Source organism: Taudactylus pleione, unplaced genomic scaffold (genome assembly GCF_031769625.1).
Source record: "Taudactylus pleione unplaced genomic scaffold, aTauple2 ptg000050l, whole genome shotgun sequence".
Taxonomy (NCBI): domain Eukaryota; kingdom Metazoa; phylum Chordata; class Amphibia; order Anura; family Myobatrachidae; genus Taudactylus; species Taudactylus pleione.
Genome location: NW_028284452.1, coordinates 935787 through 960842, shown reverse-complemented (window position 1 = coordinate 960842; position 25056 = coordinate 935787). Strand labels below are relative to the sequence as shown.

Here is a 25056-nt window from a genome sequence, read left to right as displayed (position 1 = left end):
AGCTATAGTAACAGAATACTCTTAAAATCATAAAGAAAAAGTATGTTTCTGCCCAGTTTCGAACTGGGGACTTTTCGCGTGTTAGGCGAACGAGATAACCACTACACTACAGAAATGGCCTCTGCTGGGGCGGAAAAGTATTGAACATGGAAGAGCCATAGTAACAGAATACTCTTAAAATCATAACGTAAAAGTATGTTTCTGGCCAGTTTCGAACTGGCGACCTTTCGCGTGTAAGGCGAACGTGATAACCACTACACTACAGAAACTGCATCTTCGGGGAAGGAAAAGTATTGAACCTGGAAGACCCATAGTAACAGAATACTCATAAAATCATAAAGTAAAAGTATGTTTCTGCCTACTTTAAAACTGAGGACCTTTCGCATATGAGATGAATGTGATAACCACTACACTACAAAAACTGCCTCTTGGGGAACGGAAAAGAATTAAACTTGGAAGTGCAATTTGCATATGTGCTTTCAAAAATATTTTTTCTGCTAATAGTAACAGAAAAATCCTAAACAAAAAAAAAATTTCTGCCCAGTTTCAAACTGGGGACCTTTTTTGTCATAGGCGAACGTGATAACCACTACACTACAGAAACTGCCTCTGTGGGGTTGGAAAAGTATTGAACCTATAAGAGCCATAGTAACAGAATACTCATAAAATCATAACGTAAAAGTATGTTTCTGGCCTGTTTCGAACTGGGGACCTTTCGCGTGTGAGGCGAACGTGATAACCACTACACTACAGAAACTGCCTCTGTGGATTGGCAAAGTATTGAACCTGGAAGAGCCATAATAACAGAATACTCTTAAAATCATAATGTAAAAGTGTGTTTCTGCCCACTTTCAAACTGAGTATCTTTCGCATATGAGACGAACGTGATAACCACTACACTACAGAAACTGCCTCTTGGGGAACGGAAAAGAATTAAACCTGGAAGTGCAATTTGCATATGGGCTTTCAAAAATAATTTTTCTGCTAATAGTAACAGAAAAATCCTAAATAAAAAAAAAATTTATGCCCAGTTTCAAACAGAGGACCTTTCGAGCGTTAGGCGAACGTGATAACCACTACACTACAGAAACTGCCTCTGTGGATTGGCAAAGTATTGAACCTGGAAGAGCCATAATAACAGAATACTCTTAAAATCATAATGTAAAAGTGTGTTTCTGCCTACTTTAAAACTGAGGACCTTTCGCATATGAGATGAATGTGATAACCACTACACTACAAAAACTGCCTCTTGGGAATGGAAAAGAATTAAACTTGGAAGTGCAATTTGCATATGGGCTTTCAAAAATATTTTTTATGCTCATAGTAACAGAAAAATACTAAAATCCTAAATAAAAAAAATGTTTCTGCCCAGTTTCGAACTGGGGACTTTTCGCGTGTTAGGCGAACGAGATAACCACTACACTACAGAAATGGCCTCTGCTGGGGCGGAAAAGTATTGAACATGGAAGAGCCATAGTAACAGAATACTCTTAAAATCATAACGTAAAAGTATGTTTCTGGCCAGTTTCGAACTGGCGACCTTTCGCGTGTAAGGCGAACGTGATAACCACTACACTACAGAAACTACATCTGCGGGGATGGAAAAGTATTGAACCTGGAAGATCCATAGTAACAGAATACTCTTAAAATCATAATGTAAAAGTATGTTTAAACCCACTTTCAAACTGAGGATCTTTCGCATATGAGATGAACGTGATAACCTCTACACTACAGAAACTGCCTCTTTGGGAACAGAAAAGAATTAAACCTGGAAGTGCAATTTGCATATGGGCTTTCAAAAATATTTTTTCTGCTAATAGTAACAGAAAAATCCTAAATAAAAAAAATTTCTGTCTTTTTTCAAATTGGGGACCCTTTGCATGTGAGGTGAATGTGATAACCACTAAACTACAGAAGCTGCATCTTTGGGAACACAAAAGTATTGAAACTGGAAGACCCATAGTAAAAGAATACTCATAAAATCATAACGTAAAGGTATGTCTCTGCCCAGTTTTGGACTGGGGACCTTTCGCATGTGAGGAGATTGTGAAAACCATTACACTACAGAAGCTGCCCCTTATGGAACAGAATAGTATTGACCTTGAAGACCCATAGTAACAGAATACTCAAAAAACAATAAAGTAAAAGTATGTCTCTGCCTACTTTCAAACTGAGGACCTTTTGCATATGAGATGAACGTGATAACCACTACACTACAGAAACTGCCTCTTGGGGAATGGAAAAGAATTAAACCTGGAAGTGCAATTTGCATATGGGCTTTCAAAAATATTTTTTCTGCTAATAGTAACAGAAAAATCCTAAAATCATAAATAAAAAAAATTATTCAGCCCAGTTTCGAACTGGGGACATTTCGCGTGTGAGGCGAACGTGATAATCACTACACTACAGAATCTGCCTCTCTGGGGTTGGAAAAGTATTGAACCTATAAGAGCCATAGTAAAAGAATACTCTTAAAATCATAAAGTAAAAGCATGTTTCTGCCCAGTTTCGAACTGTGGACCTTTCGCGCGTGAGGCGAACGTGATAACCACTACATTACAGAAACTGCTTCTGTGGGGTTGGAAAAGTATTGAACCTATAAGAGCCATAGTAACAGAATACTCTTAAAATCAAAAAGTAAAAGAATGTATCTGCCCAGTTTCGAACTGGGGACCTTTCGCGTGTGAGGCGAACGTGATAACCACTACACTACAGAAACTGACTCTGTGGGGATGGAAAAGTATTGAACCTGGAAGAGCCATAGTAACAGAATACTCTTAAAATCGTAACGTAAAAATATGTTTCAGCACAGTTTCGAACTGGGGACCTTTCGCGTGTGAGGCAAACGTGATAACCAATACACTACGGAAGTTGCCCCTTTGAGATCAGAAAAGTATTGAACCTGGAAGACCCATAGTAACAGAATACTCATAAAATCATAATGTAAAAGTATTTTTGTGCCCCACTTTCAAACTGAGGATCTTTCGCATATGAGATGAACGTGAAAACGACTACATAACAGAAACTGCCTCTTGGGGACCGGAAAAGAATTAAACCTGGAAGTGCAATTTGCATATGGGCTTTCAAAAATATTTTTTCTGCTAATAGTAACAGAAAAATCCTAAAATCATAAATAAAAAAAATGTTTCTGCCCAGTTTCGAACTGGGGAACTTTCGCGTGTGAGGCTAACCTGATAACCACTACACTACATAAACTGCCTCTGTGGGTTGGAAAAGTATTGAACCTATAGGAGCCATAGTAACAGAAAACTCTTAAAATCATAATGTAAAGGTATGTTTCTGCCCACTTTCAAACTGAGTATCTTTCGCATATGAGACGAACGTGATAACCACTACACTACAGAAACTGCCTCTTGGGGAACGGAAAAGAATTAAACCTGGAAGTGCAATTTGCATATGGGCTTTCAAAAATAATTTTTCTGCTAATAGTAACAGATAAATCCTAAAATCATAAATAAAAAAAATGTTTCTGCCCAGTTTCGAACTGGAGAACTTTCGCGTGTGAGGCGAACCTGATAACCACTACACTACAGAAACTGCCTCTGTGGGTTGTAAAAGTATTGAACCTATAAGAGCCATAGTAACAGAAAACTCTTAAAATAATAAAGTAAAAGTATATTTCTGCCCAGTTTCGACCTGGGGACCTTTCGCGTGTGAGGCGAACGTGATAACCACTACACTACAGAAACTGCCTCCGTGGGTTTGGAAAAGTATTGAACCTATAAGAGCCATAGTAACAGAATAGTCTTAAAATCATAAAGTAAAAGTATGTTTCTGCCTACTTTCAAACAAAGGACCTTTCGCATATGAGATGAACGTGATAACCACTACACTACAGAAACTGCCTCTTGGGGAACGGAAAAGAATTAAACCTGGAAGTGCAATTTGCATATGGGCTTTCAAAATTATTTTTTCTGCTATTACTAAGAGAATAATCCTAAAATCATAAATAAAAAAATGTTTCTGCCCAGTTTCGAACTGTGGACTTTTTGTGTATTAGGCGAACGTGATAACCACTATACTACAGAAACTGCCTCTGTGGGGATGGAAAAGTATTGAACCTGGAAGAGCAATAGTAACAGAATACTCTTAAAATCATAACGCAAAATTATGTTTCTGCACAGTTTCGAACTGGGGACCTTTCGCGTGTGAGGCGAACGTGATAACCACTACACTACAGAAGTTGCCATTTTGAGTACAGAAAAGTAGTGAACCTGGAAGACCCATAGTAACAGAATACTCATAAAATCATAATGTAAAAGTATTTTTCTGCCCCACTTTCAAACTGAGGATCTTTCGCATATGAGATGAACGTGATAACGACTATACTACAGAAACTGCCTCTTGGGGACCGGAAAAGAATTAAACCTGGAAGTGCAATTTGCATATGGGCTTTCAAAAATATTTTTTCTGCTAATATTAACAGAAAAATCCTAAAATCATAAATAAAAAACATTTTTGTGCCCAGTTTCGAACTGCGGACATTTCGCGTGTTAGGCGAACGTGATAACCACTACACTACAGAAACTTCATCTGTGGGAACGGAAAAATTTTGAACTTGGAAGAGCTATAGTAACAGAATACTCTTAATATCATAACGTAAAGATAAGTTTCTGCCCAATTTCGAACTGGGGACCTTTCGCGTGTTAGGTGAATGTGATAACCACTACACTACAGAAACTACTTCTGTGGGGAAGGAAATGTATTGAACCTGGAAGAGCCATAGTAACAGAATACTCTTAAAATCATAATGTAGAAGTATGCTTCTTCCCAGTTTCAAACTGGGGACCTATCGCGTGTGAGGCGAACGTGATAACCACTACACTACAGAAACAGCCTCTTGGGGAGTGGCAAAGTATTGAACCTGGAAGAGCCATAGTAACAGAATACTCTTAAAATCATAATGTAAAAGTATGTTTAAACCCACTTTCAAACTGAGGATCTTTCGCATATGAGATGAACGTGATAACCACTACACTACAGAAACTGCCTCTTTGGGAACAGAAAAGAATTAAACCTGGAAGTGCAATTTGCATATGGGCTTCAAAAATATTTTTTCTGCTAATAGTAACAGAAAAATCCTAAATAAAAAAAAATTTCTGTATTTTTTCAAATTGGGGACCCTTTGCATGTGAGGTGAATGTGATAACCACTAAACTACAGAAGCTGCACCTTTGGGAACACAAAAGTATTGAAACTGGAAGACCCATAGTAAAAGAATACTCATAAAATCATAACGTAAAGGTATGTCTCTGCCCAGTTTTGGACTGGGGACCTTTCGCATGTGAGGAGATTGTGATAACCACTACACTACAGAAGCTGCCCCTTTTGGAACAGAATAGTATTGACCTTGAAGACCCATAGTAACAGAATACTCATAAAATCATAAAGTAAAAGTATGTTTCTGCCTACTTTCAAACTGAGGACCTTTTGCATATGAGATGAACGTGATAACCACTACACTACAGAAACTGCCTCTTGGGGAATGGAAAAGAATTAAACCTGGAAGTGCAATTTGCATATGGGCTTTCAAAAATATTTTTTCAGCTAATAGTAACAGAAAAATCCTAAAATCATAAATAAAAAAAATTATTCAGCCCAGTTTCGAACTGGGGACCTTTCGCATGTAAGGCGAATGTGATAACCACTACACTACAGAAACTGCCGCTGTGGGTTGAAAAAGTATTGAACCTATAAGAGTCATGGTAACAGAATACTCTTAAAATCATAAAGAAAAAGTATGTTTCTGCCCAGTTTCGAACTGGGGACATTACGCGTGTGAGGCGAACGTGATAACCACTACACTACAGAAACTGCATCTCTGTGGGGTTGGAAAAGTATTGAACCTATAAGAGCCATAGTAACAGAATACTCTTAAAATCATAAAGTAAAAGTATGTTTCTGCCCAGTTTCGAACTGGGGACCTTTCGCGTGTGAGGCGAACGTGATAACCACTACACTACAGAAACTGCCTCTGTGGGGATGGAAAAGTATTGAACCTGGAAGAGCCATAGTAACAGAATACTCTTAAAATCATAAAGTAAAAATATTTTTCTGCACAGTTTCGAACTGGGGACCTTCATCATGTAAGGAGAATGTGATAACCACTACACTACAGAAACTGCCTCTGTGGGTTTGGAAAAGTATTGAACCTATAAGAGGCATAGTAACAGAATACTCTTAAAATCATAAAGAAAAAGAATGTTTCTGCCCAGTTTCGAACTGGGGACCTTTCGCGTGTGAGGTGAACTTGATAACCACTACACTACAGAAACTGCCTCTCTGGGGTTGGAAAAGTATTGAACCTATAAGAGCCATAGTAACAGAATACTCTTAAAATCATAAAGTAAAAGTATGTTTCTGCCTACTTTCAAACTGAGGACCTTTCGCATATGAGATGAATGTGATAACCACTACACTACAGAAACTGCCTCTTGGGGAACGGAAAAGAATTAAACCTGGAAGTGCAATTTGCATGTGGGCTTTCAAAAATATATTTTCTGCTAATAGTAACAGAAAAAATATATATAGTTAACAACATATTCATTGTTTTATTAAAATGTAAGATAAGAAGGGATGTGTGTTTCTGTCCAGTTTCAAACTGGGGACTTTTCGCATGTGAGGTGAATGTGATAACCACTACACTACAGAAACTGTCCGTTTGTGAAAAGAAAAGTATTGAACCTGGAAGTGCAATTTGCATATGGGCTTTCAAAAATATTTTTTGGCTACTAGTAACAGAAAAATCATAAAAACATAAAGTAAAAGTATGTTTCTGCCCAGTTTCAAACTGAGGATCTTTTGCATGTGAGACGAACGTGATAACCACTGTCGAAGCCCGATAATTGGCTGAGACAAGGTCGGTTTAAAATTAAATCTGCGTGATGTCATTTTCCGATTGGCAATAAGACGCCATTTTGCGACTGGCCGCCCAGCACTATTTTAGTGAATCTCGCCATTATAAGTACATATGGCGATGCTATTTATTAGCGTTGTCTGATTCCCACGCAATAGAAAGAATTTAAAAATCCTCACCATGTAAATACAGACAGTTACTAAAACATATAAAATGATTAAACCTGCAAAACACGTACCATGGTGTACTAAACAAACACATAGTCGCACAGTGCTAACTAGCATCTTTTCTCAATTCCCCAATACTTACACACTACAAACTTACGTAAGAGGTTCCCTAGTATTAAAGTGTAATATTCAAGGTTTATTCAGTAATGATTAATTTTGTGAAATAAAGGTTATTTAATATCTAAGGTTTTGTAAATGGTTTGCAGACCGTGTTTGGTGTTGTACTGATCCACTGTGTCTCAACAGATTTCCGGTATCATCGGTGAGAAGATCGCAACATGCGTCTGCAAAATATGGACTATAGAGAGTTAAACATTAAAATGTACTCTGTAATGTTAGCAGCTTAGATTTATTATGCAGCAGGAAAAAGGACACTAAGAGCTGTTGGAGGCTGATTTGTGTCCATACGAATTGACCTATTAACTATCCTGTAACAGAAGCACCATGAAGGAGATCCAATGGATTCATGCCAATCTGTTCTATTGTATTGCCTATCCCTGTTAAGTATATATGTGTGCACTCTGAACCCAGTTTTGAGTCTTCTTGCTATGCTGTTGACGGAGGTTTCTATGCTGATGCCGGTATCTGGGTCCAGAGCGCGTGCATATGTAACAACTGTACCTTGGGTCTGTATGATATACTTGCACTAATTGTATTTAGATCACAGCGTGTAACCATCTGTTTTTATATTGAATAATATCTTTTTGTGCTTTGGAACCACACTCAAAGTCTGAAAGCATTTATTTACTGTGCGACTCATAATGCTGAATAGCGACATTTTTAGAAGGTATAGGAAGGAATATTGTTAGAAGGTATAGACAGGCAGGAATCAATAGTTGGGGGCTCACAGTGAAATCATGCTACCGGTCACTAGGTAACACTCGGTTAGAGATTTCTCAGCAAAAGGGTGGAGGCGCCATAGCAGGAGAACGCATTGTGCCTTCGAAATCTGCTACCATTTTGTTGCTGAGTCCGTTACCCATTATTGTGGCTTTAGGAGCGCTGATCAAGAATTCATGGACGAGGGAGGAAACATTTTGTTTTCCTTCATCGATAGTTTTTTTGTGTGTTAAAAAAAGGGGAAGTCACATTATTGTGTATGCGACTAGTCGCATTATAGCGTAAAAGTCATAATACGTTTTGTGTAGTAGTCGCATTATTGTGTATGCGACTAGTCGCACAATAGCGTATACGTACTTCCGGTATTGCTGCCACGTGTTTTAAACAAAGCCGTTGAGAGTGCATTGATAGATATCATTGTTGTAAGCATCTTGATCAGTGTTGCCATAGTCTGGGAAAACGTGTATTTTTCTGCGCAGGAAAAGGGTGTGTAACAGTGAGTATTTGTTGGTAGGGGTAACATGTTCCCTAGTTAAGGTATTGTAGGACCCTTAAGTACTAGGAGCAGGGGTCGGCCTAGTAGCTCGGTAGTAGATACTGCAGTCTATACACATAAGCAGGTGTAGTTGTTGTCTTTGTTGTAGGTTCGGCTCTCAGTGTGATTACAGTATTCAGTGATCAGTTAGGGTTATTTGAGCATTGTAATTGAACTGCACAGTTTTGGCTAAATTGTGATTGTGAACTGAGTAGAGGGTGGATGAAATCACTCAAAAGGGTAGGTGTTATTGGAATGCCTACATGCTAGCAGTTGAAAGGTAGTCAAAAAGGGAATAGGTGCGTGGAAGCAACTAGAATTTTCTTCCATAGGCTTTGTGGGCGCGGCCTGTTTAGTCGTCCACAGGTATGTGAAAGTATCTTGATTGTCTTTCACCAGTTTAAATCTCCATTGAAAAGCAAACGGTAGAGATGTTAGATGATGTGCTGCTGTTGGAAGTGCCGCTTGGATCGGCACGGCATATTATGCATACTAGGTACGGTGCTTATGCAATTAGGTACTGTGATGTATGGTTTAAAATGATGAAGAGTGTTAGACCTTTCCCCAGAATTGGTAGCTTTGATAACAAGGTATTGATCAATGTCCGAGAGAGCATCTGTATGGTGCGTTCTCAAAAGAAAAAGGTAAAATATAACGAGTGTTTAAAGTTATGGCAGCATGCGTGGCTTAAAGGTGTGCACGCAATGCAAACTAGCGTCACGAGCACGTTACAGGAGAGCGCACCCGCAGCGCTAAACTGCAGTGTGTGCGTGCCAGGAAATAGCGTGCACGTGCAGCAAGGTAGCGTTGCGGAAGGTATTACCAGTGGTTCACGCGCACCACCTCCGCCCTATGCGGATGGGGGTGCAGGTACAGTTGTTGTAAAAACCCATAAAAATTTAACAAGTAACTTGTACCCTCTCTTAAGTAATAACAAAGAAAATGTTTATAATGCGGATGATGAACCTATTGTTATGTCTGCCATTTCCCATGCTGTGCACATGTTAGATGCTCCGCCACGACAATCACAAGTGGTGCCGCCATCTCCATCAGTGATAGTACAGGAAGTGTTAACATCCACTGCACCCGTAGAGGAAGTTGTTAACCCTATACGTAGCAGTAGTAGATTCAATCCCCAGCCAGGTAACAAGATCAAAAGTAGCAGTGCGGCCGGTCTGCATCCCACCCGGACAATAACTGTTCCGAATGGGAATGCGGATGCGAACGGTGTAGTGCCCACAAGGGAGGTAGCAATGCATTATCCTTGGACAAGAGCGGAGCTAAATTCCATAATGAATGATTTCCCTGATCCTAAAAAGGAATTAGCCAAATGCCAAAGATTTTTACAAAATTTGGGTAGTGCTCACGAGCCAACCAATAAAGATTGGCGAGTGGTGTTAAGGGCGTGTCTTCCACACAATACCGACGTGAAAAAGTTTATCACAGATTGCGTATTGAATGGAGATGTTCCCATAACAGACGAAAGTAACCAAGGTAACATTACCTGCATAATAACTCAATTGGGTGTATATTTTCCAGTAGTATCTAACTGGAGCAAAATTTTCACCATAAAACAAAAAGAGAGTGAATCTGCAGAGGATTATTGTAACCGAGCTCTGCAGGCTATCACACAGTACACTGGGTTAGAGGATATTAAAGATAGCACTCATCACAGGCAAATGATCATCACTGTACTTATGGATGGTCTAAAAGAGAATCTAAAGACCCGAGTTCAGACCTCACTACCTGGCTGGAAGGGAGTCCTTGTAGACACCCTCATAGAATCTGCTACTGAACATGATAAAAACATCCTAACAAAGAGAGACCCAGAGTGAGAAGCTAATGGCTGTTAGTATTCAAGCTCTAGAAGGAATGACTGTAACATCACAGCCAGCAGACACCCATGCACCTGCACAACTACATGTCCTTACCAATCCTGCAGCACCTCAAACACAACCCTACCCCACTTATCACACACAGCCACAAAACCCATACTATCCACAACCACCATATTGCCCTCAAACTCCTTACCCACACCCACAATCTTTCCCTACCGCTCAACCCACACTGCAACCCTTTCACCCACCCCACTCACGAAGGTGCTTCAACTGCAACCAAGTGGGACATGTAAGTAGGAACTGTAGGGTGAAGAAGGTAGGACACCATAACCAGGGAGTACCTGTATATCCTCATAAGGAATATACACAGAGTACAAGGAATTTCCAGCAGTCACCAGCTCCATTTGTAGCCGTAAATGCTGTATTGGAGGGTGAGACTCAACGCTAAGGGTCAGGTCATACCTGTAGTCTACAGGTAGTCAGGTTAACGGGAAGTACTAGGGAAGAACCGGTGATGATGTTTGATATAGCTGGTACTAAATATCCTTTTCTTGTAGACACAGGGGTGACCAGGTCAGTGATAAAATCTCCCGCTAACTTGCAGGTGACCAGTGAGACAGTACCAGCAATGGGTGTAACGGGTAAAGTGCAACATTATACTTTAACAAAATTCACAGAGGTCACTATCGGGCGATTGCATACCAGGCATTCTTTCCTCCTGGCAGCAGTGGCTCCTACTAACCTACTGGGAAGGGATTTGTTATGTAAGATGGGATGTGTCATATATTGTACCCCTGATGGTATATTTCTAGATATCCCAGAGAGAGTTGTGCACGAGGTGAGGGATATGTTGGACACTCCCAAAGGATAATGTATCACTCTACTGGTTCAGGTAAAAATTCATCTCAGGTAGATCAAATGTTGTCTCAAATTCCAGATTCTCTCTGGACCAAGGATGGACAGGACACTTGATTAATGGCAAATGTAAGTCCCGTAATGGTAAATCTAAAAAGTGGTAGGCAAGCTCCAAAAATTCCCCAGTACCCATTAAAACAGGAGGTAGAGTTAGGGGTTTATCCCATAATTGAGCGATTGTTACATCAGGGAATTTTAGTCCGTAACAGCAAGTGTAGCCAACAGTCCCATCTTTCCTGTGAAGAAGAGTGGTGGGAGGGGTTATAGGCTGGTACAAGACCTTAGGGGGGTTAATAAGTTAGTGGAGAGCCAATTTCCCGTAGTGCCAAATCCAGCTGTCATTCTTATGCAGATCCCGCCAAATGCAACCCATTTCACTGTCATTGATCTCTGTTCTGCTTTCTTCTCTGTACCTCTTCATCCTGACTGTCAGTACCTATTCGCTTTTACATACAAGGGTGTACAATACACATGGACACGATTGCCCCAGTATCTTCTCCCAGGCCTTACACGACTGTTTACAATCTTTTCAACCTGCCAATGGATCTATTCTAATACAATATGTGGATGATTTATAGTTATGTTCTGATTCATTTATGTCATATTTAAATGATACTAAACTTTTATTACTTCATCTCTCACAAACAGGACAAAAGGTTGCTAAGGACAAACTACAGCCATGCCAGTCCAGGGTTAAATACTTGGGACACTGCCTAACCCAGGGGTTACGACATCTCATCGTGACCATCAACCTGGTTGGTCATTAAGCTGTGGGTGGTAACCCACAGCTTAACTAACGATCAGGAGGCCGCACTTCAAAAATGAAGTGGCCACCCTCATTCAGAGAGAGCGATCGCTTCTTGCGACCGACTCTGAATGAGGTCCTTAGTCTCTTCCTCAAAGCCCGATCGTGTCATATACACAGAGGAATCAGAGCAGGCTTTCCTTAATCTTAAAGATAGTCTGACAAGAGCACCTGCATTGGGAATACCTGACTATGAAAAACCTTTTGATTTGTATTGTACAGAAGCTGAGGGTTGTGCAGCAGGTGTCCTCACAAAAAAATATGGTGATGCCAGTAGGCCCGTAAGCATACTACAGTGCACAATTGGACACTGTGGCAAGATCACTCCCAACATGTTTAAGAAGTGTAGCAGCAACTGCTCTATTGGTCAGTAAGAGTGAGGATGTGGTACTAGGCCATGATATGATTGTCTATACTCCCCATGCTTTATCTGCTTTGCTAAACTCTGCCCAAACCAGACATGTCTTTTCAGCTAGGTTCACAAAATGGGAACTGGCCTTAATAGCACCCGCAAACATCACCATCAATAGGTGCAGTATGTTAAATCCAGCTACGTATTTACCATATGTGAGAGGTGAGTCGCTGGCGAAAGGTGATTTCTGCAGGTATACTGATGCACATGATTGTATGGAATATCTGAATCAAACATTTACTGCAAGACCTGACTTACGGGATACATCTTTAGAATATGTAGATGTGACATTTTACACGGATGGGAGTTGTCATAGACAAACTGACACTGGAGAGTTATGTACAGGTTATGCTGTGGTAAATGACGAGGACATTATAGAAGCCGAACCTTTAGACCCACCACACTCGGCCCAAGTGGCGGGACTGGTGGCACTAAAGAGAGCGTGTGAATTAGCGGAAGGAAAATCTGTTATATCTACACTGACTCTAGGTACGCCTTCGGGGTAGTACATGATTTCGGCACCCTATGGCATCTGAGAAAGTTAATGACAGCAGCAGGCACAGCAATCGTACATTCCAGACATATAAAAGGACTACTAACAGCAATCTAGTTGCCTAAGGCAGTGGCGGTAATTAAGTGTAAAGCCCATACATGTGAGGATGATCCGGTGTCACTGGGCAACAACAGGGCAGACGAAGCTGCAAAATGGGCAGCAGGGTTAAAAATGAATGTACCAACTGAACAAATGATGACTTTTCAAGCAATTGCCATGTTGAAATTAACAGAGATGCAAAATTTGTGTTCTACCCAGGAAAAGGCAGTCTGGAGGTCCAAGGGATGTGGGCAAGAGTCTTCTGGACTCTGGAGAGATGGACAAGGTAAGCCAGTGGCTCCCAAGGCATACTACCCAAGCCTGGCTGAGGCAGCGTGCGGTCTGACTCATTTGGGAAAGCAAGGTATGTGCAAGTTGGTGAGAGCATACTGGTGTGCACCGGGTCTTTCTTCGCAAGTGGAAAATAGAGCAATGTCCTGTCTGACCTGCTTGAGGAAAAACATTGGGAAAACGATCCCTACCAAACCATCCTAAAAATTCCTCTGACGGACCTTTCCAGGTAATACAAATTGATTTCATCCAATTACCACCCTGCAGGAATATCAAGTATGTATTAGTGTGCACTGATGTGTTTTCTAATTGGGTTAAGGCATATCCAGTGGCCACTAATACTGCTGTATTTACTGCCAAGAAAATTGTTCAGGAGTTTGTATACATATATGGTATCCCTAAAATTATCGAGAGTGATAGGGGTACTCATTTCACAGGTGATGTTTTAAAAAGTATGTGTAAGATGATGGGTATTAATAGTTGACTTCATGCCCCCTACCGACTGCAAGCCAGTGCCAAGGTGGAGAGGATGAACGGTACTATGAAATACAAATTAAGTTAAATCATGTTGTAAACTGGACTGGGTTGGCCAGAAGCACTACCACTTGTCCTTCATAGTATCAGGACAACTCCTAGTCCCCCTCTCAATCTATCCCCCTTTGAAATACTGTTTTGTAAACAACCTCATTTGATTATAAGTCCACAGGAAGATTTGAAAGGTAACAACGAGGTAACTGTAAGGTATCTTATATCAATGAGTATTGATACAGTTAAAACAGTAGAAACTGAAATTGTTGTCCCATGATATGCCTGAAACAAACTGTCATGATGTTGAACCTGGAGAATATGTTATGATCAGAAATTTCTTGCGTTCAGGTTGTTGACTGATCGGTGGGAAGGTCCGTATCAGGTGTTGCTGATGAGTACCACATCTTTGAAGGTGGCCGAGAGAGATACCTGGGTCCATTCCACTCACTGTAGGAAGGTCAACCAACCAGTGGAGAAACAAGTCGAAGACGAGGCAGATAACGTGGAACTGTCGATCGTGAGCTTGTTCCGGGAGGGTTAAAAGGTTGCAGTGAGATATCTGAGCTAAAGAAATTTGCAGATCCTTGCTACGGCAATGGACTGGTCTGCTGTGTTCATTTTTGTATTCTCTTCCAGAGTTTCCATTATTCTGGTTTGTTTGGGGATTTCTGGTTTCTGTGATGGGGGATCGATAGAGGAGATGGGAGCTGATGGAAGTATTGATGGAGTGGAGTCAAGAGGAGGAGTGCTATGCCAATCAGGGGAGTGTTTGACCAATCTTAGTACAGAGATCTGCTATTCTGGATACTCGGAGACAGTGTGAAGGTCTATCCTCTGAGGATTATTGTATGTGTGAGTTCTGTGGGTCAGTAGTCTACGAGAGATGCACCGAACAGTGCCAACCAAAGTATAACCAGTATTGGGGTGGGCATCCGTTAGAGGATTACCATACCATGGTGGGCAAAATTTTGAACCAAACCGACTGTTGGGTGTGCTCTCACATGCCCCAAGGACAGCATAATGTAGGATTTGTGCCATTCCCATTAAATATCTCTGAAATTTTAGAATTGCAAAAAGGGAAGACAATGGATGGAAAATTTCTTAACACCAAACCACCCCATTTTAAACTCCACCAGTACCAGGCAGACAAGACACTTTTATGTTTAAACATCTCCAACTCCAATGAACCAGGAAGTTGGGAGGTGACTGGGAATAACCAAACGATGGCCTTCTCACAAAGAGCTGACCGCGAGCCTATGAATTATGAATTGTTACACACAATTAGGTCAGGTGGAAGACACTCTGATATAAATATACACTGAGTAACACCAAAGAAATGGTTGGCAGAGTTTCAGAAGGGTACTGTGCCAGAGTTATACAACTAGAAACATGTATTATCCGAATGGGAGAACTTGAAATAGGATCATTTGTTAGGGAAATGTGTTGGATGATTATGATGCATTCTATTCCTTATGTTCTCCCCGATGATGTATATTTTATATATGGAAGGAAGGCATATAAGTGGCTCTCTCCGAGTTCCGAAGGTTTGTGTTACCTGGGAAGAGTAGTCCCAGAGGTTATGACCCTTAAACATGGTGAAATGCTTGGTATTCATAAAGACACATCATCACCTTATCTTCACACACAGTATGAATACAGAGACAAAAGAAATATGATTCCTGGTGACATGCATAAAGCCACACAGTTAATTAGAGAGACAACTGGCTTTCAAGTTTTGGTAGCATTGGATCCCACCAGGATCACTCAGGGTACACTAAATTTTAGATATATCCAAGATCTTGCTAAATTAATAGATAATATCACCAAGATGTATGATGACACATTCTGGTATACAGGTAGGGAATTGCAAGCGTACAAGAAAGAACTGGTGCAACACAGACTAGTGGTAAATTATTTAACAGCTGTCACTGGGGTGTATTGCGTAACTTTGGCCACCCAATTTGGAGTAAAGTGATGAACTTACATTACAAACGATACCAGCGATCCCAAGGAGGTAATAGACCGGATGAAATTCTGCACTTAAAATGGGAATTTCGAAAGAACCATAATGCTTCAGTGGCTTGATCCTTATACTGGGTGTCATCATAAAAATTGGAATATGTGTCAGGTGTGTTCCTAATGTGTTGAAATGTGGAAAATGTAAAGATAAGATGAATCAAAGGAATGAAATTATGACGGTGGTCAGTAGTAACAATATGAATACTGAGGTAAATGTAGGACTGCATTACAACCCTGAACTAGGAAGTACCATCATTCAATGTATAATATTTAGACATGCATAAAATGTGTTATTAAAATGTTATTTTAAATAATGTAAGTCCCTATTCCTCCTCAAGACTCCCTTTATAGGATTGTGCATCCCCACATCTTTCCCATGATCTCCCAAGATCCGTGGTGTGCGTATAGGGGTAGTTTTATGTCCCCTCCTAGAGACACATTATTGATGGATTAAGAACCACCTTGTGCCATCCCATAATATAACATTAAATAAGCCTAAATTAATTTTAAGATCAGAGTATGATTGCATGTTGCTTGCTATCAAAGCGTGGACTGTCGAAGCCAGATAATTGGCTGAGACAAGGTCGGTTTAAAATTAAATCTGCGCATTGCCATTTTGCGAATGGAAATGAGACGCCATTTTGCGACTGGCCGCCCAGCACCATTTTAGTGAATCTCGCCATTATAAGTACATACGGCGATGCTATTTATTAGCATTGTGCGATTCCCATGCAATAAAAAGAAGTTAAAAGTCCTCACCATGTAAATACAGAGAGTCACTAAAACATATGAAATGATTAAACCTGCAAAACATGTACCATGGTGTACTCCACAAACACATAGTCGCACAGCACTAACTAGCGTCTTTTCTCAATTCCCTAATACTTACACACTACAAACTTATGTAAAAGGTTCCCTAGTATTAAAGTGTAATATTCAAGGTTTATTCAGTAATGATTAATGTTGTGAAATAAAGGTTATTTAATATCTAAGGTACATGGTAAGCAGACCGTGTTTGGTGTTGTACTGATCCACTGTGTCTCAACAGATTTCCGGTATCATCGGTGAGAAGATCGCAACATGCGTCTGCAAATTATGGACTATAGAGAGTTAAACATTAAAATGTACTCTGTAATGTTAGCAGCTTACATTTATTATGCAGCAGGAAAAAGGACACAAAGGGCTGTTGGAGGCTGATTTGTGTCCATACAAATTGACCTATTAATTATCCTGTAACAGAAGCACCATGAAGGAGAATCAATGGAATCATGCCAAACTGTTCTATTGTATTGCCTATCCCTGTAAGTGTATATATGTGTGCTCTCTGAACCCAGTCTTGAGTCTTCCTGCTGTGCTGTTGACGGAGGTTTCTATGCTGATGCCGGTATCTGGGTCCAGAGCGCGTGCATATGTAACAACTGTACCTTGGGTCTGTATGATTTACTTGTGCTAATTGTATTTAGATCACAGCGTGTAGCCATCTGTTTTTATATTAAATAATATTTTTTTGTGCTTTGGTACCACACTCAATGTCTGAAAGCATTTATTTACTGTGCGAATCATTACGCTGAATAGCGCCAATTTTAGAAGGTATAGGAAGGAATATTGTTAGAAGGTATAGACAGGCAGGAATCGATACCACTACACTACAGAAACTGACTCTTGGGGAATGGAAAAGAATTAAACCTGGAAGTGCAATGTGCATATGGGCTTTCAAAAATATTTTTTCTGCTAATAGTAACAGAAAAATCCTAAAATAAAAGAATGCTTCTGCCCAGTTTCACACTGGGGACCTTTCGTGTGTTAGGTGAACGTGATAACCACTACACTACAGAAACTGCCTCTTTAGGGACCGAAAAGTATTGAACCTGGAAGAGCCATAGTAACAGAATACTCTTAAAATCATAACGTAAAAGTATATTTCTGGCCAGTTTTGAACTTGTGTCTTTTTGCATGTGAGGCAAATGTGATAACCACTACACTACAGAAACGGCCTTTTTGGGGACTGAAAAGTATTGAACCTGGAAGAGCCATAGTAATAGAATATTCCTAAAATCATAACATAAAAGTATGTTTCTGCCCAGTTTCGAACTGGGGACTTTTCGCATATGAGGCAAAATTGATAACCACTATACTGCATAAACTACCCTTTTGCGAAAAGAAAAGTATTGAACCTAGAAGTGAAATTTGTGCATAGGGGCTGGCTACTGTTGTCCACATAGGGGCTGGCTGTTGTCATGTCCATAAAGGCTGTCCATAAGGGCTGACTGGCTGTTGTCTATAGAGGGGCTGGCTGGTTGTTGTCCTGTCCTTAGGGGCTGGCTGGCTGTGATGTCCACAGGGTGCTCTGTCCTTTAGGGGTGCTCTTCACCAACCCCCAGTGTTAAAATAACATTGTGTTAGTGTTAGCCACACTTGTCTTCAGTGCAGGGGTGCTGTGCTGCTGTCTGCTAATGGGCTGCTGCCTCTTTCAGGGGTTCACCCCAGTGTTAAAAAAATAAAATAAACATTTTTTTTTTGTGTGCATGTTAGCCTCACCTGTCATCAGCGTAGGTGCACAGGGGTGCTGTGCTGCTGTCTGTCAAGGGGCTGCTGCCTCTTTTAGGGGTTCACCCCAGTGTTCCCCAATAAGAAAAAAATTGGGGTGTGGTTGTGTGCATAGTGAGCATGGAGGACAGTCACATGACCAGAGTTCAGGATCCACGTACCAGTCTTGTAGCTGCTGGAAGCAGTCATGAAAGTCGATGTAAAAGGGCTTAAGTCAGGCCAAAAGCTAGGCTAAAAAAAAAATCTAAATTTACCCTGTTAAAGCAAAAGAAATTTAAAGCTAAGACACCTTTAGAGAAACAAAATTGGCAATATGCCATTCACTACACGAAGTGGCAAGGAAAGGATAAGACATTGGCTTGTATTTATGATGACTGCTGGTTCTAATGATAATTTAAGCCCCTCTGCTTGTAGGAGAGGTACAAAAAATTTTTCAATTGTAAACTCGAGTAAGACACTGTACTTGAAGAGGATCATCCTCCCACCATTTGTGTGCCTTCTGACGTATAAATCGAGGATGCTTCTGTGGAATTGCACAAGGAGGATGAGGATATTTATCTAGTTGGCAATAACAACAAGGATGATGAGGATGTTGATGGCATTTATGTAAAAACTGACAATCAGGCAACAGTTGTTGTTGCCCATGGTGAGAAAAATTCCATTGTTGCCATGCCTGGGCAAAGGACCAAAAAATCTACTTCTCATGTTTGGAATTATTTCCACCCAAATTCGGACAACTTTTGCCAAGCCATTTGTTACCGTTGCCAAGTAACAGTGAGTAGAAGTAAGGACCTTAACCATCTTGGAACCTCCTCCCTGTTATGTCACTTGCAGTGCATTCATCAAATTGGAAAGAGTATTGAAAACAACCAACAATCAGTCCAGTGTCACCAAGCTGCTCCCTTCTATCTGGATCCAAGCACCTGCAATATCCACCACCAACACCTGCATCATCATCAACATTCTTACTCATGATTGGAAGTAGTCCTGCATCAAATATCATAAGGACTGACTCCTCTCCTGTATGTTGTTCCACAGAAGGATCCTTGAGTGTTACACCTGCTGCTGCTGCTATGGGACCAGGAAGGAAACTACTTTCAGTAGTTCAGGAAGTTCAACCAAACAATTGACTATCACACAGTCCCTTTCATTGGCGAACAAGTATGACAGCAAACACCCAGCTGCACAGCAGATTACTGACGCCATAACAGCTATGCTGGTATTAAATGTGCGTCCAGTGTCCGCCATTAATGCAGTGGGTTTTACCAGTTAATGGAGGTCCTGTGTCCCCGCTACAATATGCCTTTTATATTTGCATTTCACCGCTAATATTAGCAACTGCGCTGCGTGTACTGATTCCTAGGGTTAAATTTACTAAGAATCGAGTCTGTACGATCACAAAGATCCATATGGAATTGAATGTGTCCCTGGAGTTCTGAGACTCGCATCATATGAGGTCTAAACAGCTAATTATTTAAAGACACCTTGATATGCATGAATATTGCATGATACTAATAAGCTTTGTGCAAGCATCCCCACTATTTGGGATTATTGTAATCTTTGGAACCTGTATTGGGGACGTGTTGTCCAGAACATAGAGATATCTGAATAGGCTTTATCCTGCAGTATCTGCAGTGGCATATCTATAATGGGTTGAGGGGGCCCCACATCGCACACCCTGCACCCATATTATTTTAGACATACCTGTCCGTGGTCCCACGTTGGGTGTCTGCGCTGCACAGAACACCGGAAGATGGCCGCCGCTGCCATTTCACCGGTATTCTGCGCATGCGCAGTAGAGTCCGGGCACACTCTAGTGCCCGGAGTCTACTAAGGCTCCAGTGGCTGGCTAGCCGCGTCAGTCGGCTGCCGGCCACCGGAGAGAAAGGAGGGGGCCCCGCACAGGGAGTGCACACGGGTCCCCTCCTCTCTTAAAATGCCCCTGAGTATCTGTGTAAGTATACATGTGAGCCTCTTGGATTATTTGGATGATTGTGAAATATCTCTAGTTTTGGGAATTTACAAGATACCTTTATGGGATTACCCCCGGTGTGTTATACGTAAGCATACATGTAAGGGAAACCTCATCTGATATGATGGCAGTCTTTCCCTATACACACATATATATTTACCAGGAGGTTGCACTGAATGGTGATCCACATTTAAATATTCCTATTATACCAATACGTTTGTTTTATTTGACTTTTTCCTTATGATATCACGTTGGAGTATAAAGAAGTCAGACCTAGGAACAACCAAACATTAAGGACCGATCTCCACTCATCTTTGAAATTTGTTTGTGTGTAAGAAACAGACTGAGCGCCGACTGTTTAGTGTATTTATTTCATGTTGTATTATTTTTTACATGTTTTAAAATGGTAAATTAATAAAATATTACTCAATAAAAATTTTTTTTTAATGGAGCATACACACGGTCAGATTTGTCAGACTTGTCAGATTTGTCAGATGAACGATTGAACGATTTGAACGATTTTACCAAAGTTTTGAACGATTTGAACGATTGAACGATTTTTGACTGCATTAAAATGAATGGAATCGTCCAAGTCTGACTGCAAACACATAGAGATGTCAGATATCGTTATCTGACAAACGGGAACGCACATCGTTCACTGTCCATCTGACAGATATGTCAGATTTTCCTTCAGATATGAACAACTGAACGATTTTTAAATCGTTATCGTTCATATCTGCAGGAAAAATCTGACCGTGTGTATGCACCATAATACATATAAGTCATCATTCTACAATTAGTGCAGCACAACACAGAGACTGCAGGTGAACTGACTTTAATGTATTTGCTTATCTTGTTTAGCATTGTCCTAGTATGTTTAGTTGTTAGTGCCATCACTGTAGCAGTAGAATAACTATTTAGAACAGGATAGGCCCCTTTGTTCAGATGTTGGTAAACCTCTTTCTCATTCTCACATTGATCCATTGCCACAACCTCTACCCCCTTATCTATAGTCTTAACAATGTTATTTGTTCAGACTTTTGGAACCATCGATAACCAGGGAATTAAAGCTTTTTAAGAATGTTTCCGCCATCAGTAGGATAAAAAACAAGGTTTAGTTCTAAACCTCGACTGTCCTTCATCCGACACATTTCATGCTGCCTTTTCATTCTTTCTTGCAAGAAAGAAATTTTCAACGCATTGTTTTATGAATTATCCTAAATCAATAATCTGAAGGGATTGAGGAAACGAATCAGAGCAAATTGAAGTCCTTTCTCCAGAACAGAGTTATCTGCCGATGTTAGTTTATGGGAGCTGAGACTAAATTAATTTGCCCCCTTTTTTTTAGGAGGGATTGTAATACCCCTTTTACACCGGAGCTAAAACCCGGGTTATTGCAGGGGTAACCCGGGCAGCTCCCTGGTGTAAAAGGGGAGAGGGTTGGATCGCCAGGTCGAGTGACCCGGCAATCCAACCCAGGTAACTAGCAGGGTTTAACACGGGCGTAGCCCGTGAAACCCTGCTGTGAAAACAGCGCACTCCGGGTCACGATGACCTGGAGTGCGCTGCTAGCCGGCTGATTGGTCCGGCTTCACTGGTGCTTGGAGATGACGTCATTACCAAGCGACCATTTTCACTCCGGATAAGCCGGGTCTATGCAGACCCAACTCCGGTGTGAGTGGCACCGACTTGGGAATATCCAAGTCGGTGCCGGCAAAATTCCAGGTCTAATCCGGATAGGAACTTTGGGCCTGATTCAGACTCGCTCGCAAGCACTATGCACTCGCAAGCGGGTCGATGGTTGCCCAGTGCGCATGTGCACGATGGAGCCGGCTCCGCCGTGCGCATGCGCGAGACCCGGATTGCGACGGGCAAAACGCCGCTCCCGGTCTCGTACCAAAGGGGGCGTACTGTCGATGTTGAGTGACAGCACGCCCCCTTTGGTGGGCGGGCTGGAGGTGCGTCTGCTCAGATGGAGGCGTTCCCATGGGAATGCCTACCGTCTGGGGCCGGCCCTACTGACATCACAAGTGTTGTCAGTGGGAGTGCTTTCGGCTGTTAGAGCCGAAAGCACTCTGGGGCTTGCGGCAACGAGACCCTACCACAAGGGTCTCATCGCAAGCCCAAAGGTCAGACCCGGAATTTAGGTGGAAAAGTATTAGTTTCCCTTTCGTTATTGATTTTACTAGTTGTTACTGATGTTTTCCTATTTGCTAGATTGTTTGACTGAGCCTGACTTCCAGCTGTAAAAATTAAATCTGTAAGAAAATCCTGAAAACCTGCGCCGTGGAGTCCTGTGTGAAAGGCCTCAGTGAGAAAACATCGATATAAGGAGTCACCACAGTACTAAGAAACCTTACATTTAAAACCATGTTAATTATTGCAGTCTATTATAGATATTTTGATCATTTGTATTCTTAGTGCTTATAGTGTGCACCTGCTCCTCCCCCCCTCTCCTTTTTGCTGTAGAACTACTGGTCTCAGCATGGTAGCACCTATTATCATGTTTAATATTAGGATGTGCAGCCCAGCCCCTCCCATTTCCTGTGTGTGTGTATTTAAGGTACATTCTGAAGGTGAGACCCCTTCTTTGGGCTAGCACTCTTCCTGCCTGCCCCAGGTGATATTAACTGGTATGGGTCCTTGCATTGCAGTACACACATCTAATGGGCTCTATGGGCCTGATTCAGAGCCGTTCGCTATTTGTGGTCGTTCGTTCAAAAACAAGGGGTGGCTATTCAAATGATCCGTTCGCAAATTGCAGTCTGTTCCCACCTCTAAGTCTGAACAAGCGAGCAAAACATACGCTCGTTTATTTGATAAAAACGCCTCCTGGCCGCACGCACCATACGTCATGTCCGCTATTTATTAGATTAATCGAGTACATCGTACAGCGTATGAACTGCTCGCTATTCTTGTGGTTGGTGTTTTCAACCGCTATTTTGCGAGCAGTTCTGAGTTAAAAAAAACCAAGTGACGTGGTCAATGACGCTGCTGTATTAAATATACACACCCATAAAACGCCCGTTTTGACCTTTAAGCACGCCTGCGTTCGGATCTCCACTCCCCGTTTTCAAGCACCTTCCCCTGTTACCACCCACATACGCCTCATTCTGTCACTCAAAATAGCAGGCCCTCGCTATATTGCGTACCAACGATTTTCGGCCGCACTGACTGGTTCGCGCATGCGTACTAAAAACCGTACGCATGCGCAGATGTGCGAACATCGCTCGGAACGAGCGTACTGCCGCTTGCGAGTGGCTCTGAATGAGGGCCTATGATCGGTAAGTCTTAGATAAATTAATTAGTGTGTCAGTATTAGAGACGTTAGGGACCCACCTATATAAGGTTCATCGTCACGTGGTAGGTGGGCAAACATCTTTGGCCAAACATGTACTAAGAAACCTTACATTTAAAACCATGTTAATTATTGCAGTCTATTATAGATATTTTGATCATTTGTATTCTTAGTGCTTATAGTGTGCACCTGCTCCCCCCCCTCTCTCCTTTTTGCTGGAGTCACCACAGTTGTAATGTTTTTTTCTTCCACATCAGTTTATTTGAAATTAAACTTAAGACATATGCAAGTAAAGTAGTGTTCAGTAGTGGGCACAGGGCCTGATTCAGGTTGGATCGCAAGGCTGCTGACGCATGCAATCGGTTGATGTTTGCGTTCTGCACATGTATTACAGTGCGTGTGTGCAAGCTGGCCACAGCGATCGGGAATGTGAACGCAGCGGCACAAAGAAATGATTGACAGGAAGCACAGTTTGGGGGTGGAGCATGGTGTGGTCGAAGGAATGCAGGCGCGCCTGTGCATTTGAGCACCGTTACAGGGCCGTGCATAATTAAGCCCCTGCGATGGCATATGCAAGCAGAGGTCTAGATGGTGAAAGGAAGTTTCGCAGTTTGTGAGTCATGTCAAGCTCAAACACAACTGTGCGCATGGGTCCGATGTTACTCGCTGTTTTCGCTGACTTGCGGGTGTATGTAATGGGAGGTGGGCGGCTTTATACAGTGGTGGCCATCTTGGTATAGTGATGCAATTGCTCATTTGCATATTTTTGCCACGTGCGTACAATTGCAGACTTCAGATACATACTCCTTACCAGGACCGGATTAAGGTCTGTGGGGCCCCTGGGCAACAAACATGTGGGGGCCCCTCTCAATAGAGGATGATTATTTATAATATATATATATATATATACACTAATCTTCCAGATACCCAGCACTCTCTACTAATGAGATGTTTCATTCACTGGTGCCCTCCTAAGAGCAATACCAACTGGCAGCACTCAGCGTCTTCATAGAAAAGTTATATTTTATTTCCTACATTTCAGGCCTCCGTCCATGAAAAAAAAAAAAAGGTTCATTAGGAGGATGTGGCTGGGGACAGAGGGCCTGATTCAGAGCCGGACGCTCTGACCAGAGCGCTCGCTCTGAATCAGGGCCCTCCTACCTAAAAATGGAGCGGCCTCTTGGACGCTCGCATAGCTGTGGGTTACCACCCACAGCTTATGCGAGCGTCCATGATGATGGTCGCGATGGTCATCGAGCTTGCGAGGAGACCCTGCAGTAGGGTCTCGTGGCCGCAAGCCCTGGAGTGATTTTGGCTCTATCAGAGCCAAAATCACTCCCACTGACATCGCTAGTGATGT

The 25056-nt window shown here is 41.7% G+C and overlaps 6 non-coding genes across 6 annotated transcripts; all 6 read right to left on the bottom strand.

The window, feature by feature from the left end:
- Positions 1-196: 196 nt before the first annotated feature.
- TRNAV-UAC (transfer RNA valine (anticodon UAC)) lies at positions 197-269 on the bottom strand. The gene has a single exon. It is a non-coding gene; the product is annotated as a tRNA-Val (tRNA).
- Positions 270-1512: 1243 nt separating this feature from the next.
- On the bottom strand, positions 1513-1585 carry TRNAV-UAC (transfer RNA valine (anticodon UAC)). The gene has a single exon. It is a non-coding gene; the product is annotated as a tRNA-Val (tRNA).
- A 1061-nt stretch (positions 1586-2646) lies between these two features.
- Positions 2647-2719, bottom strand: TRNAV-CAC (transfer RNA valine (anticodon CAC)). Its single transcript has one exon. It is a non-coding gene; the product is annotated as a tRNA-Val (tRNA).
- A 2889-nt stretch (positions 2720-5608) lies between these two features.
- Positions 5609-5683, bottom strand: TRNAV-UAC (transfer RNA valine (anticodon UAC)). Its single transcript has one exon. It is a non-coding gene; the product is annotated as a tRNA-Val (tRNA).
- A 79-nt stretch (positions 5684-5762) lies between these two features.
- On the bottom strand, positions 5763-5835 carry TRNAV-CAC (transfer RNA valine (anticodon CAC)). Its single transcript has one exon. It is a non-coding gene; the product is annotated as a tRNA-Val (tRNA).
- An 82-nt stretch (positions 5836-5917) lies between these two features.
- Positions 5918-5990, bottom strand: TRNAV-CAC (transfer RNA valine (anticodon CAC)). The gene has a single exon. It is a non-coding gene; the product is annotated as a tRNA-Val (tRNA).
- Between the last annotated feature and the right edge of the window lie 19066 nt (positions 5991-25056).